This window comes from Sus scrofa, chromosome X, assembly GCF_054392235.1.
Source record: "Sus scrofa isolate SSC_HxYL_T2T_F1_AM1 chromosome X, Sscrofa_HxYL_maternal_Yorkshire_Landrace_v2.0, whole genome shotgun sequence".
NCBI lineage: Eukaryota > Metazoa > Chordata > Mammalia > Artiodactyla > Suidae > Sus > Sus scrofa.
This window is the reverse complement of record NC_139401.1, coordinates 69972129-69986088: the sequence shown is the minus strand read 5'-3', so window position 1 is coordinate 69986088 and position 13960 is coordinate 69972129. Positions and strand designations below refer to the sequence as shown.

The 13960-nt window shown below is 37.2% G+C and overlaps 1 protein-coding gene across 1 annotated transcript in view; it reads left to right on the top strand.

Moving 5' to 3' along the window:
* Positions 1-13960, top strand: part of RLIM (ring finger protein, LIM domain interacting) — a 194702-nt gene that overhangs the window by 120722 nt on the left and 60020 nt on the right. The window lies entirely within an intron of this gene.

Below are 13960 nucleotides of genomic sequence, written 5' to 3'. Positions count from 1 at the left end.
AAAGTTTGAGAAGCACTGGGCTAAAGCTTTGTGCAGAGGATTTTTGTCTGTTCCTCAAATTGGGGAATCATTTTCTAGTGTGTCCAGTCTTCAAGGAATTTATAACAAATGATGTCCTTGTTTTGTGATCCAGATGAATTCCGCAGAGATGCAGTCCTCTCAAAGTGTCAAAACTGTTTATTGAAAAGTAATAAATGTTAATTTGCCTAGTACCCAAAATATGTCAGATTTTTCCATAATTCCCTTTAATTGGGATTTTCTCAAGTTCTAGTCCCACTGTGCTCAGTATTTTAGCATTGTCTAGGTCTAGAAAAACTGGACTTTGCTTCCAAGTGCCCAGACCATGTGAACCACCCATGAGAGCCTGGAGCCCTGGCTAACCACAAAAAGGTCATTGTGGCACACACAAGCCAGCAGCCATTTCAGTGGTTTTAAATATCATTATTCAAAGAAATTGAAAAATGTGTATGAGAAAGTAGCCTTCTATTCTCACTGGATGATCTCATCCACATCCACCACTTCAGCTACCACCTAGAGTTCCACAAATCTTTCCTCAGTTTCTAGCTTATATTTCTAGTTATACGCTGGCTTTCTCCACTTGGACATCCTGCAAGTTCTTCACACTTATATATCCCTGATCATTTCATAATTCCTTTATCCTCTGACTGTGTTCTAGCCCAGAGTTCCCTTGTGGTGCAGTGGGTTAAAGATCCGGCACTGTCACTGTTGTGGCTCAAGCCGTTGCTATGGCACAGGTTCAATCCCTAGCCTGGGAACTTCCACATGTCCTGGGCATGGCCAAAAAAAATTTCTTTAATGAATGTGTTCTAGCTCAGTGAACAGTGCTGCCATTCATCCAATTAGTGACCCAAGCTAGTTGGTTCACTAGAAATTTCTAGGTTCACTAGAAATTCCTTTCTCTTCTACCCTCATATCCAATTGACCACTCAATTCTCCTGCCTTTCTATCCCCATTGTCACTACTTTAATTCAAGCTTTTATATTATTTCACCTGGACCACTGCAATGGTGTTCTAATTCAGTGATTTCCAGACTTACATTTCACGCCTGGGAAAATTTTAAATCAGGAAAAAGAAATGGCAAGGGGAGTCTCTATAGAGTCACCAACTTCTTATTTTTCAAAGTAAAGACATTTTAAAACATAAAACTATTCATTATCAATCCACAAAAGATCATTTTAACACCAAAAGACAGACTATCATTTATTTAAAATGCACTATATTGTCCTTTTCTCTTCACCAGCAACTATGAAAGACTAAAACCAAGCATCCAAGCCATTACTTTAAAGAGTAAAAAGAGGTTTTGAGTTTGGGGACTAAAAAAAGTGGGGGGAGGGTAGAGAATGAGGCCCAGAGCAGTTAAAACCCCCAGAATTTGACCATTCTAATGTTTTGAGTCTATGTTTTTCCCAATTTCTGTAAGTTCCCTGTGCAATGGATACCACAAATGTATATTCTTCACTCTGTGCAGGATTCAAAGGTGTATTCCAATGGACGTGGCCCTAGAGAAAGATTCCTCTTTGAATTAAACTAATAGTATGGTTGCTTTTCCCAGTGGTTTCACATCACATCACATCATTTTTTTCTCCTTTGGCCAAAGTTTATATTAGATAGTAACCAGAGCTTAGGGAGAAGATGACAAGTCCTTTGTCTAAAGACATATGATCTGTCTTGGAATTGAGATTTTGTTTGTTTGACTTTACGGCCACACCTGTGGCATATGGAAGTTCCTGGGCTAGGACTTATTAGGAGCTGCAGCTGCACCTGCTGGCCCATGCCAAAGCCACAGCAACACTGGATCTGAGCTGCATCCACAACCTACACTGCAGCTTGAGGCAAAGCTAGATCCTTAACCCACTGAGCAAGGTCAGGAATTGAACCCACATCCTCATAGACAGTATGTCAGATTCTTAACCCACTGAGCCGCTACAGGAGCTTCCTTGGAGTTGAGTTGTTAATGGACTTAATTTGAGAGAGGAATGATTATGACACTGTTTTAACACAGTTTTCTACTTAAATTTCGGAATTTTAGTTATTAAGGTTTTCAGGCAATGTACCACTTTAAGAATCTAATGAAATCAATGGGTCTTTGCTCCCCTCCCCCCAAAAAATGAGCATACTGAAAAGTTTTCATAGAATTTCAGAGAATTTACAGGTTAGGAACTTCTGTATTAGGGGCATGATTTCTCCAAAACATCTTCCCCACATTATAACAGAGTTTTAGTCTATCTCCTCCTCTCTACTGACCCAAGATAATAACTATCATTTATTTATTGTCTATTATGTGCCAGGCACCTTACTTGAATTCTCACAACAACTCAACAAGAGAGACACTTTCTCTATTTTACAATTAAGAAAATTGGAACACAGGCAAAGTAAACTTCCTCAAGATCACACAATGAATAGTCTTCAACTACCTTTACCAGAGCTGACAAAGCCCTCTATGCTTGTCCCATCCAAGCCATGTCGTTTTATTTCCAGTATAAACTATATTATCTATGCCACTTCAAAGATATGATTATCAATATGAGTGCTGACATTAACATGTATTCAATTAATATTTGACTGTGTCAGATATCGTGCTAGATGTTAAAAAGACCAAAAATTTAAATACAGTTGACCCTTGAACAACAGAGATTTGAATTGTGCAGGCCCACTTATATGTAGCTTTTTTTTTGATAGTAGATACTACAGTACTACAGGATCTGAGTTTGGTTGAATCTGTGGATGCAGAAGCACAGATAGAGAAGGCCTACTATAAGGTTACATGTATTACATGTGGATTTGCAACTGGGTAGAGGGTCATTGCCTCAACCCCTGTGTCAACTGTATAAAGCACATTTTTTGCCTTCTAGGGGATCACAGATGAAGCAGAGAAGTATAATTTAATAATATAAGAAGAAAAACACCCACTTGTCTGTTTAATAATCACACATAAAGTAACTACAAGCACATTTCAAGATATTGTAGGCTCAGTTTCAGACCACTGCAATAAAGCAAATATCACTCTAAAACAAGTCACAAGAATTTTTTGGCCTCCCAGTGTATATGAAATTTATGTTTAACTATACTGCAATCTATTAAGTGTGCAGTAGCATTATGTCTACAAAAAACAATGTACACTTTAAAAATAATTTATTGCTAAAAATTGCTAATCATCACCTGAGCCTTCAGCAAGTCATAGGTATAACCTCAATAATCACCGAACACAGATCACATAACAAATAAATAATAAAGAAAAAGTTTGAAATACTTCGAGAATTGCCAAAATACGACAGAGACATGAAGCGAGCAAACACTGTTGGAAAAATGGTGCAATATACTTGTTCAAGGCAGCATTGCCACAAACCTTTATTTTTTTTAAAAAAAGCAGTATCTTCAAAGTGCAATAAAGGAAAGCTCAATAAAACAAGTTATGCCTATAATGATTTGCTGTCCTGAAGCACCTAAGAAGAAAAACTTCCATCCATTGTTATGGAGGAACTAATGCCACAAAATGCCACTCCCAGTAATCAATAGCTCACCTTCCATCCTATTTTACAATCAGAGTTGAGAGTGAGCTTACATCTACCACTTATGACAAATTAATATCACTGTATCCCACAGTATATGCTGAAAAAAAAACTAGTATAACAAAACTATCGCTCCCACAAACTTACATTGGATTAAAGATCACACTTATGAAGTCTTGGGACCAAATGGGCAGTCAGGTAATACTTAACACTCACTATCGTTTAACAGATGTGTACAGGTATTTCCTTAAAGGTTCTTATTTTGATTTTTTAGAAATCACTCTAGCATCTTACCCCCCAAATATTTGTCTTTTTATTAGGCTAAAAACAAAGAAAATTACTAAATTCCTGGCTCAAAAACCCTTTGATTTTTATTTGAAAAAGATGCCATTTTTAAAGATAAAATTGAGTCATTATATTAAACGTATATTTTATACTTACATGTGTGTATAGTTCTATTAGAGTTAATTTATTATCAGTAGCAGAATGAAGTAGTTAAAAAAAATTTTTAACAGCATTGGCAACACTGGATCTGAGCCGCACCTGCAACCTATGCCATAGCTTGTGGCAACGCTGGATCCTTAACCTACTGAACCAGGCCAGGGATCAAACCCGAATCTTTACAGAGACTACATTGGGTCCTTAACCCACTGAGCCACAATGGTAATTCCAAAAGTTATAAATTATTAATCAAGATACCTGGGTTCTATTCCTGGCCTTGCTACTAAATTGGTTGTAAGAACTTGGACATGTCGCTTCCCTTCTGGACCTCAGTTTCCCCATCTGGAAGATGAAGAGGTTGGGCTAGATGGCTTAGCATTTAAGAGAATGGAGTGCGAAGTAGACTGCCTGGGATGGAATTCAATCTTCTCCTCTTGCTAGTGAGACCTCAATTTCTCCATCGGTAACTGAGAGTAATTATGGTAACAATCTCATAGGATTTGGTGGATGATAAAATGAGATAATGCATATAAAGCATTTTAAATAATAGTGGCTGGCACATACATTAAATACTCAACAAATATTAGCTATTATTATATTGGAGGACACTTCATTTTAATTTAAAACCCATTATCTGGGTTGTTGTGGCAAAATTAGAAATTACTTAAGCAACCATGGACACTTGTTCATTAATCAATTAACAAATTATTTTTGAACACCTACTATATGCTAGGAACTGTGCTAGGTACTGAGATTGCCATGGTGAGCAAAATGGGACTTTGACACTCTCCTCATAAAACTTACATTAGTTTAAAAAAATCATTTTGTTTACATATAATTTAAAACTGATATAGGAGCTCTGGAGGAAAGGAACATAGTTTCATGAGAACCATTGACAAAGAAACATGACCTGATCCTGGGGCTGAGCACCCTAAGGATGAGTAGGATTGACCTAGGTGAAGAATATGGAGATGAAAATGGGAGATTTCCCAGAAACACTACATATAAAGGTCCTTTGGCAGAAAGAAGCATGCAGTACTTAAAGAAATAGAAGACAGCCAGTGTGGCTGGAAATGTATTCCAATGTGGTCACAATTTGTAAAAATTTTAATTATGCAATTTTAAGATAGTACAATGCAAATATTGAGAGTTTGTGCAACTTTTGAAATACTTTGAATAAAAAAATTTATCAGAAAGGCCATAATTAATTCATAATGAGCAGGTATGTGAGATAATCTGTGTTATGTTACTGCCACATTTTGATATTATTTTACCCATTAAATAGAAATATCTTCTGGAGTTCCCTTGTGGTGCAGCAGATTAAGGATCTGGCATTGTCACTGAAGTGGTTCAGATCACCACTATGGTGTGGCCCAGGAACTTCCACATGCCATGGGCACAGCCAAAAAAAAAAAAAAAAGTAGCTTCCATCTTTTGTCAGAATTGTATCAACTTGAATTAACAAGACTTACATACACATATGTAAAACGTAAACAGTCTTCACTTTGTCTTCGGTTTTGAAGTAATTTTACTGGGCCTAATTTGCATCCTCTCAAATTTGGCCCTCCATGTGCCTTCCCAGCTTAGGCCATATTTGTAACTATAAAATGCACAAACGTTCTTGTACAATAACTTATATCAGTCAAACTATCCTGAACCTTTAAATATTTTAAATATGCATCAGTTTCTGTATATTTTCCCAGAGACTTCTAGAAAGTAAGAAAACCATTAGTTTGCATTTTACAAGAGAGTCACTCAGTTAACAACTCAGTCATTGAATGTCCTCAAGAAATTGAGTGTTGGGGACTGAATTTTCTTGGGTGGGATTATTAGAAAACAAGCATATTTTCCTTTTTTCCTTTGTTAAGCTTAAAATTCAAAAAAAGAAAACTTATACAGTCTCCCTCAGTATTGGTGGTGGATTGGTACCAGGACGCCCCATGTATACCAAATTCTGTGGCTGTTCAAGTCTTATAGTTGGCCCTTCCTATCATCAAGATTCACATCCATGGATGGTTGGTTGAATTTATATGTGCAACACTGGTGACTACAGAGGGCCAACTCTATATTTACTGAAAAAAATCCACATATAGATGGACTCATGCAGTTCAAACCTGTTGTTTAAGAATCAACTACATTCTCACTACATAAGTTCATATTAAATAAGTTCAAGTTTATAGATGTCAAAAGTTCTTTTTAAAAGTTCAAATGTAGGGAGTTCCCTGGTGGCCTAGCAGTTAAGAATTTGACATTGTTAACTGCTGTGGCTTGCATTCAGTCCCTGCCCTGGGAACTTCCACATGCCAAAGGAGTAGCCAAAAAAGTTCAGATTTAAGCTGCTTACAAATATTTTTAAGGCGTTCCCATTGTGGCTCAGCAGGTTAAGAACCCAACAAGTATACATGAGGATGAGGGTTCAATTCCTGGCCTCACTCAGTGGATAAAGGATCTGGCATTGCCACAAGCTGCAGTGGTAGGTCGCAGATGCAGCTCAGATCCCTCATTGCTGTGGCTGTGGCATAGGCCGGCAACTGCAGCTCCAATTCAACCCCTAGCCTGGAAACTTCCATATGCCTCAGGTGCGGCCCTTAAAAAAAAGAAAAGAAAAAAGAAATACACTGCTTACAGATATTTTAAACTATTGAAATTTGAATATGAGAGATGGTGAAATGAGAAAGAAAATTTACGATGGATCAAATAAATTGTAATGCAGTATCTGCTGCTCTTCAGGAAACATGTGTATGTCCTGTTAACTAGGAGAAGACCTGATCATTTCAGCTCTTTTTTTTTTTTTTGCTTTTAGGGCCGCACACTTGGCATATGGAAGTTCCCAGGCTAGGGGTCGAATCACAGCTGTACCTGCTGGCCTATACCACAGCCGCAACAACGTAGGCTCTGAGCCATGTCTGCGATATACACCACAGCTCACAGAAATGCCAAATCCTTAACCCTCTGAGCAAGGTCAGGGATCGAACCCTCATCCTCATGGATGCTAGTCAAGTTCATTAACCACTAAGCCATGACAGGAACTCCCATTTTAGCCTTTCTTATTGAAGGTGCAAAAAATAACTTTCAATTATTTTCCCCTTCTTGAAATAGGGAGTTTCCATCGTGGCTCAGCAGGTTAAGGATCTGACTAGTATCCATGAGGATGCGGGTTCAATCCCTGGCCTTGCTCAGGGGGTTAGGGGATCTGGAGTTTCTTCGAGCTGCAGGGTAGGTCACAGGTGCAGCTCAGATATGGCATTGCTATGGCTGTGGCATAGGCTGGCAGCTGCAGTTCTGATTTGACATTAGCCTGGGAATTTCCATGTGCCATGGATGCAGGAAAAAAAAAAGACAAAATGAAATAGTTTCCATTGATTATTTGTAAAGAGTTGTATGAGAGGTGAGTGATTTTCCTTTCATTCTATAGTGGTTAAAAAAAAAAATTGGGGGAATTGGTTGTTCTTATACCATGTGTCCTGTTGACTAGATAGTTGAAAAGGTCTGAATGCTACATTCCTAAAAAAATATACTGAAATACAATTTAGGAGTTCCCGCTGTGGCGCAGTGGTTAATGAATCCGACTAAGAACCATGAGGTTGGGGGTTCCATCCCTGCCCTTGCTCAGTGGGTTAACGATCCGGCGTTGCAGTGAGCTGTGGTGTAGGTCGCAGACGCGGCTCGGATCCCGAGTTGCTGTGGCTCTGGCATAGGCCTGTGGCTACAGCTCCAATTAGACCCCTAGCCTGGAACCTCCATATGCTGCAGGAGCAGCCCTAGAAAAGGCAAAAAGACAAAAAAAAAAGAAAGAAAAGAAAGAAATACAATTTACATACCATACCATTCACCTATTTAAGTGTAAAATTCAGTGATTTTTAGTAAATTTATTGAATTCTTCGACCATCACTAGAATCCAGTTTTAGCACATTTTTATTTCTGTTTACATGGAATCCCTGTTCCCAGCTCCAACCAAGGCAACCACTAATCTGCTTTCTGTCTCTACATTTGCCTTTACTAGACATTTCATATAAATGCTTTTCATATAAATAAATGTGGTCTTTTGTGTCTGGCTTTTTAAATTAACATAATATTTTTTATGGCCTCACCTCTGGCATGTGGAAGTTCCCAGTCCAGGGACTGAATCCAAGCGGCAGCTGTGACCTATGCCACAGCTGTGGCAATTCTTTAACTCATTGTGTTAGGTGGGGGATTTAACTCATGCCTCCACAGCAACCTGAGGCACTGAGATTGGATTCCTAACCCAGTGCACAACAGCAGGAACTCCAAATTAGCATAATGTTTTTGAAGTCTATCTATGTTACAGCATGTATCAGTACTTAGTTCCTTTTTGTGACTGAATAATATTCCATTGTATGGATATACCAAACTTTGTTTATATATTCATTACTTGATGGACATTTGGGTTATTTCCAACTATTTATTTACCGTGAATAGTGCTGCTATGAATATCTGTGTAGAAGTTTTTTTTTTTGAACACTGACTTTCAGTTCTTTGGGGTACATACCTAAGAGCAGAATTGCAACATCATATGGTAGTTTGAGGTTTAACTTTTTGAGGAACCATATTGAATTTTGTATTTTGATGTTGTATTCTACAGCCTTGCCAAACTCATTTATTAGTTCTAAAAGATCTTCTGTGGATTCCCTGGAACTTCCTATATATGGCATCAGGTTATCTGTAAATAGAGATAATTTTACTTCCTCCTTTTTAATCTACATGTTATTTCTTTCTTGTTCTTGACTTATTGCCCTGCTAGAAATTCCAACAAAATGTTAAAATAGAAGTGTAAGAGCATAAGCCTTTTTGCCTTGTTGCCGATCTTAGGGGGAAACTCATTCAGTCTTTCATCACTAAATGTGATGTTAGCTATAGGCTTTATCTAAATGTTCTGTATCAGGTTGAGGAAGTAGACTTCCATTCTTAGTTTGTTGAGTGTTTTTATCATAAGTGGATATTTAAGCCAGGACATGGAAACAAGCCAAATGTCCATCAACAGATGATTGGATTCGGAAGATGTGGTATATATACACAATGGAATACTACTCAGCCATAAAAAAGGATGACATAATGCCATTTGCAGCAACATGGATGGAACTAGAGAATCTCATACTGAGTGAAATGAGCCAGAAAGACAAAGACAAATACCATATGATATCACTTATAACTGGAATCTAATATCCAGCACAAATGAACATCTCCTCAGAAAAGAAAATCATGGACTTGGAGAAGAGACTTGTGGTTGCCTGATGGGAGGGGGAGGGAGTGGGAGGGATCAGGAGCTTGGGCTTATCAGACACAACCTAGAATAGATTTATAAGGAGATCCTGCTGAATAGCATTGAGAACTATGTCTAGATACTCATGTCGCAACAGAAGAAAGGGTGGGGGAAAAAAAACTGTAACTGCAATGTATACATCTAAGGATGACCTGACCCCCTTGCTGTACAGTGGGAAAATATAAAAAAAAAAAAAAGTGGATATTGGATTTTTTCAAATGCAGAAAAAGCATCTATTTAGATGAGCATTGGGGGGATTGCCCTCTATTCTGTTAATATGGTACTCTACATGAATTGATTTTCAGAAGTTAGAACAGCATTGCATTCCTGAGATAAAATCCTACTTATTTATATCATTTGATTTTGATTATATGTTGCTGAATATGGGCTTGCTAATATTTTGTTGAGGATATTTGCATTTATATTCATGAGGTATGTTGGTCTGTAGCTTTTTGCTTATTATATATTTCTCAGGCCTTAGTATCAAGCTAATACTGCCCTCATAGAATGAGATGAAAACTGTTCTTCCTCTCTTGTTTTGTTTTTGGTTTTTATTGAGAAGAGTTTGTGGGATATTGATATTATTTCTTCTGTAAACTTTTGATTGAATTTACCAAGGAAGCCATTTGGGCCTGAGCTTTACTTTATGGGAAAATTGTAATTAAAATTCAGTTTTTTAGTTGTTGTACATCAATTGAGATTTTCTGTTTCTTTAATCAGTTTTGGTAATTTGCATCTTTCTAGGAATTTGTCCATTTCATCAAAATTTTATAAATTGTTGAAATAAATTCATTAATGATATTTCTCTATAACTCTTAATTTCTATATGTTCAGTGTTGACATTTCCTCTTTCATTCCTGATTTTGGCAATGTTTTCTTCTCTCATTTGTCTTGGTCAGTCTAGTTAAAGGTTTGTCAGTTTTACTGATCTTTTCAAAGACTCAACCTTTGATTTCAATGTTTAGCATTTAATTTATGTCTGCACTAATTTGTATTTCATGTCTTCTGTTTGCTTTGGGCTCAGTTTACTCTTCTTTTTCTGGGTTCTGTAGGTAAAATTTTAGATTATTGACGTGAGATCTTTTGTAATATAGGAATGTCTTTATTTAACCTTCATTTTTGAAAGACAGAATTCTTGCTTGACAGTCTTTCTTCTTTCAGCACTCTAAACCATCTGGTTCCCATGGTTTCAGATGAGAGATCAGCTGCTATTCTTATTGAGATTTTTTTGAGATTCACTTTTTTCTTATTACTTTCAAGATTTTCTCTTTGTCTTTGTCTTTTAATAGTTTCTCTATGGTATGTCTAGGTGTGGGTCTCTTTGAGTTCATTCGACATACCTGAAAGTTTTTTGATCACTTGAAAGCCGCTATAGATTACTAGTTCAATGAAGAATCAATACAGTTCACTGCACACATAATTGCACAGGGGTGCAGAAATGATATCTGACTGTATGCTTCTTCTGCATAACTCCCTTGACAACTTACATTATACCTTTGAAAAAGGCCCATTGGCTATTCAATGCACAGCCTTAATTGTGAGCCACAGGATTACACGTTATGTTTGTGTTCTGCTTTATAGTTGTCAAAGCACTTTCTTATCCACAACCCCACTAATCCATCAGACCACTCAGGGAAGTGGGAGTATATATCTCTGTTATTTATATATATATATATATATATATATATATATATATATCTTTATCCATTCATCTGTTGATGAACACTTCGATTGCTACCATAAACTGGCTATTGTAAATAAGAATATTATGAACATTGAGGTGCATGTATATTCTCAAATTAAGCTTTCATTTTCTTGAATATATACCCAGGAGTGGAACTGATAGAACAACAGTCGTTCCATATTTATTTTTATTTATTTTTAATTTTTTAATACACAATGAATTTAGTATACTTATAGTTGTACAATGATCATCACAATCCAATTTTATAGAATTGGATTTTTTTTATCCCACAACCCTAGGGCATCCCTCAACCCCAGGGCATCCCTCACCCCCTGAATTTCTCCTACAGAAACCATAAGTATTTCAAAGTCTATGACTCAGTATCTGTTCTGCAAAGAAGTTCATTCTGTCCTTTTTTCAGATTCCACATGTCAGCGACAGCATTTGATGTTGATAGCTCATTGTCTGACTGAATTCAATCAGCATGATAATTTCTAGGTCCATCCATGTTGCTAAAAATGCTGGTATTTCATTAATTTCAATGGCTGAGTAATATTCCATTGTGTACATGTACCACTTCTTCTGGATCCACTCCTCTGTTGATGGGCATCGAGGTTGTTTCCATGTTCTGGCTATTGTAAATGGTGCTGCAATGAACAGTGGAGTACATGTGTCTTTGCGAGTCATGGTTTTCTCTGGATAGATGCCCAGGAGTGGGATTGCTAGATCAAATGGGAGTTCTATGTTTAGTTTTCTGAGGAATATCTATACTGTTTTCCATGGTGGTTGCACCAATTTACAATCCCACCAACAGTGTACGAGGGTTCCTTTTTCTCCACACCCTCTCCAGCACTTATTATTTGTAGACTTTTGGATGATGGCCATTCTGGCTGGTGTAGGGTGGTACCTCAGAGTGGTTTTGATTTGCATTTTTCTAATAATGAGTGATGCCGAACATCTTTTCATGTGTTTTTTGGCCATCTGTATGTCTTCTTTGGAGAATTGTCTGTTTAGATCTTCTGCCCATTTTTTGATAGGCTTGTTTGTTTTTTTAGTATGGAGCTGCAGAAGGTGCTTATAAATTTTGGAGATGAATCCCATGTCAGTCGATTCATTTGCAAAGATTTTCTCCCATTTGGTGGATTGTCTTTTCGTTTCCATTAGGGTTTCCTTTGCTGTGCAGAAACTTTTAAGTTTAATTAAGACCCATTTGCTTATTTTTATTTTTATTGTCGTTACTCTGAGAGATGGATCCGATAAGATGTTGCTGTCGTTTATGTCAGAGAGTGTTTGGCCTAGGTTTTCCTCTAAGAGTTTTATTGTATCTGGTCTTATATCTAGGTCTTTAATCCATTTGGAGTTTATTTTTGTGTATGGTGTTAGGGAGTGTTCTCATTTCCTTCTTTTCCATGTGGCTGTCCAGTTTTCCCAGCACCACTTATTGAAGAGGCTGTCTTTTCTCCATTGTGCATTCTTGCCTCCTTTGTCATAGATTAGTTGGCTGTAAGTGCATGGGGTTAAATCTGGGCTTTCTATCCTGTTCCACTGATCTATAGTTCTGTTTTTGTGCCAGTACCATGCAGTTTTGACGACTGTTGCTTTGTAGTATAGTCTGAAGTCAGGGAGCCTGATTCCTCCAGCTCCATTTTTCTTTTTCAGGATGTCGTTGGCTATTCTTGGTCTTTTGGGACTATCCCTTCCTCTGCAATTCTTTGAAATAGTTTCAGAAGGAGAGGTATTAGCTCTTCTCTAAATGATTGATAGAATTCGCCTGTGATGCCATCTGGTCTTGGACTTTTGTTTGTTGGAAGTTTTTTAATCACAGTTTCAACTTCAGTTCTTGTGATGGGTTCATTCATCTTTTCTATTTCATCTTGGTTTAGTCCTGGAAGATTGTACTTTGCTAAGAGTTTGTCCATTTCGTCTAGGTTTTCCATTTTATTGGCATATAATTGCATATAGTAGTCTCTTATGATCCTTTGTATTTCTGTGATGTCTGTTGTTACTTCTCCTTTTTCATTTCTAATTTTATTGATTTGAGTCCTCTCTCTTGTTTTCTTGATAAGTCTGGCTAGGGGTTTATCAATTTTGTTGATCTTTTCAAAGAACCAGCTTTTCGTTTCATTGATCTTTTCTATGGTTTTATTTGTTTCTATTTCATTGATTTCTGCTCTGATCTTTATGATTTCGTTCCTTCTACTAACTTTAGCTCTTGTCTGTTCTTCTCTCTCGAGCTGCTTTAGATGTAAAGTTAGCTTGTTTAATTGAGCTTTTTCTTGCTTCCTGAGGTGGGCTTGTATTGCTATAAACTTTCCTCTTAGAACGGCTTTTGCTGCATCCCATAGGTTTTGGAGTGTCGTATCTTTGTTGTCATTTGCCACTAGGTATTTTTTAATTTCCTCTTTGATTTCTTCAGTGATCCATTGGTTGTTTAGTAGCATGTTGCTTCGTCTCCATGTGTTTGTAGTTTTTGCAGTTTTTTTGTTGTTGTTGATTTCCAGTCGTATAGCATTGTGGTGGGAAAAGATGCTTGATATGATTTCAATTTTCTTAAAGTTACCGAGGTTGGATTTGTAGCCCAGGATATGATCAATCTTAGAGAATGTTCCATGTGCACTTGAGAAGAATGTGTATTCTGTTGCTTTTGGATGGAAGGTCCTATGAATATCTATTAAGTCCATCTGGTCTAATGCTTCATTCAGGGCCTGTGTTTCCTTATTGATTTCCTCTCTGGATGATCTGTCCATTTCTGTAGGTGGGGTGTTCAAGTCCCCCACTATGATTGTGTTATTGTCGATTTGTCCTTTCCAGGTTGTTAGCAGTTGTCTTATATATTGTGGTGAACCTATGCTGGGTGTGAAGATATTTGAAATTGTTATATCATCTTGGATTTAGCCTTTGGTCAGTATGTAATTACCTTCTTTGTCCCTTAAAATATTCTTCATTGTAAGGTCTATTTTGTCTGATATTAGTACTGCTACTCCAGCTTTCTTTTGATCCCCGTTTGCATGAAATATTTTCTTC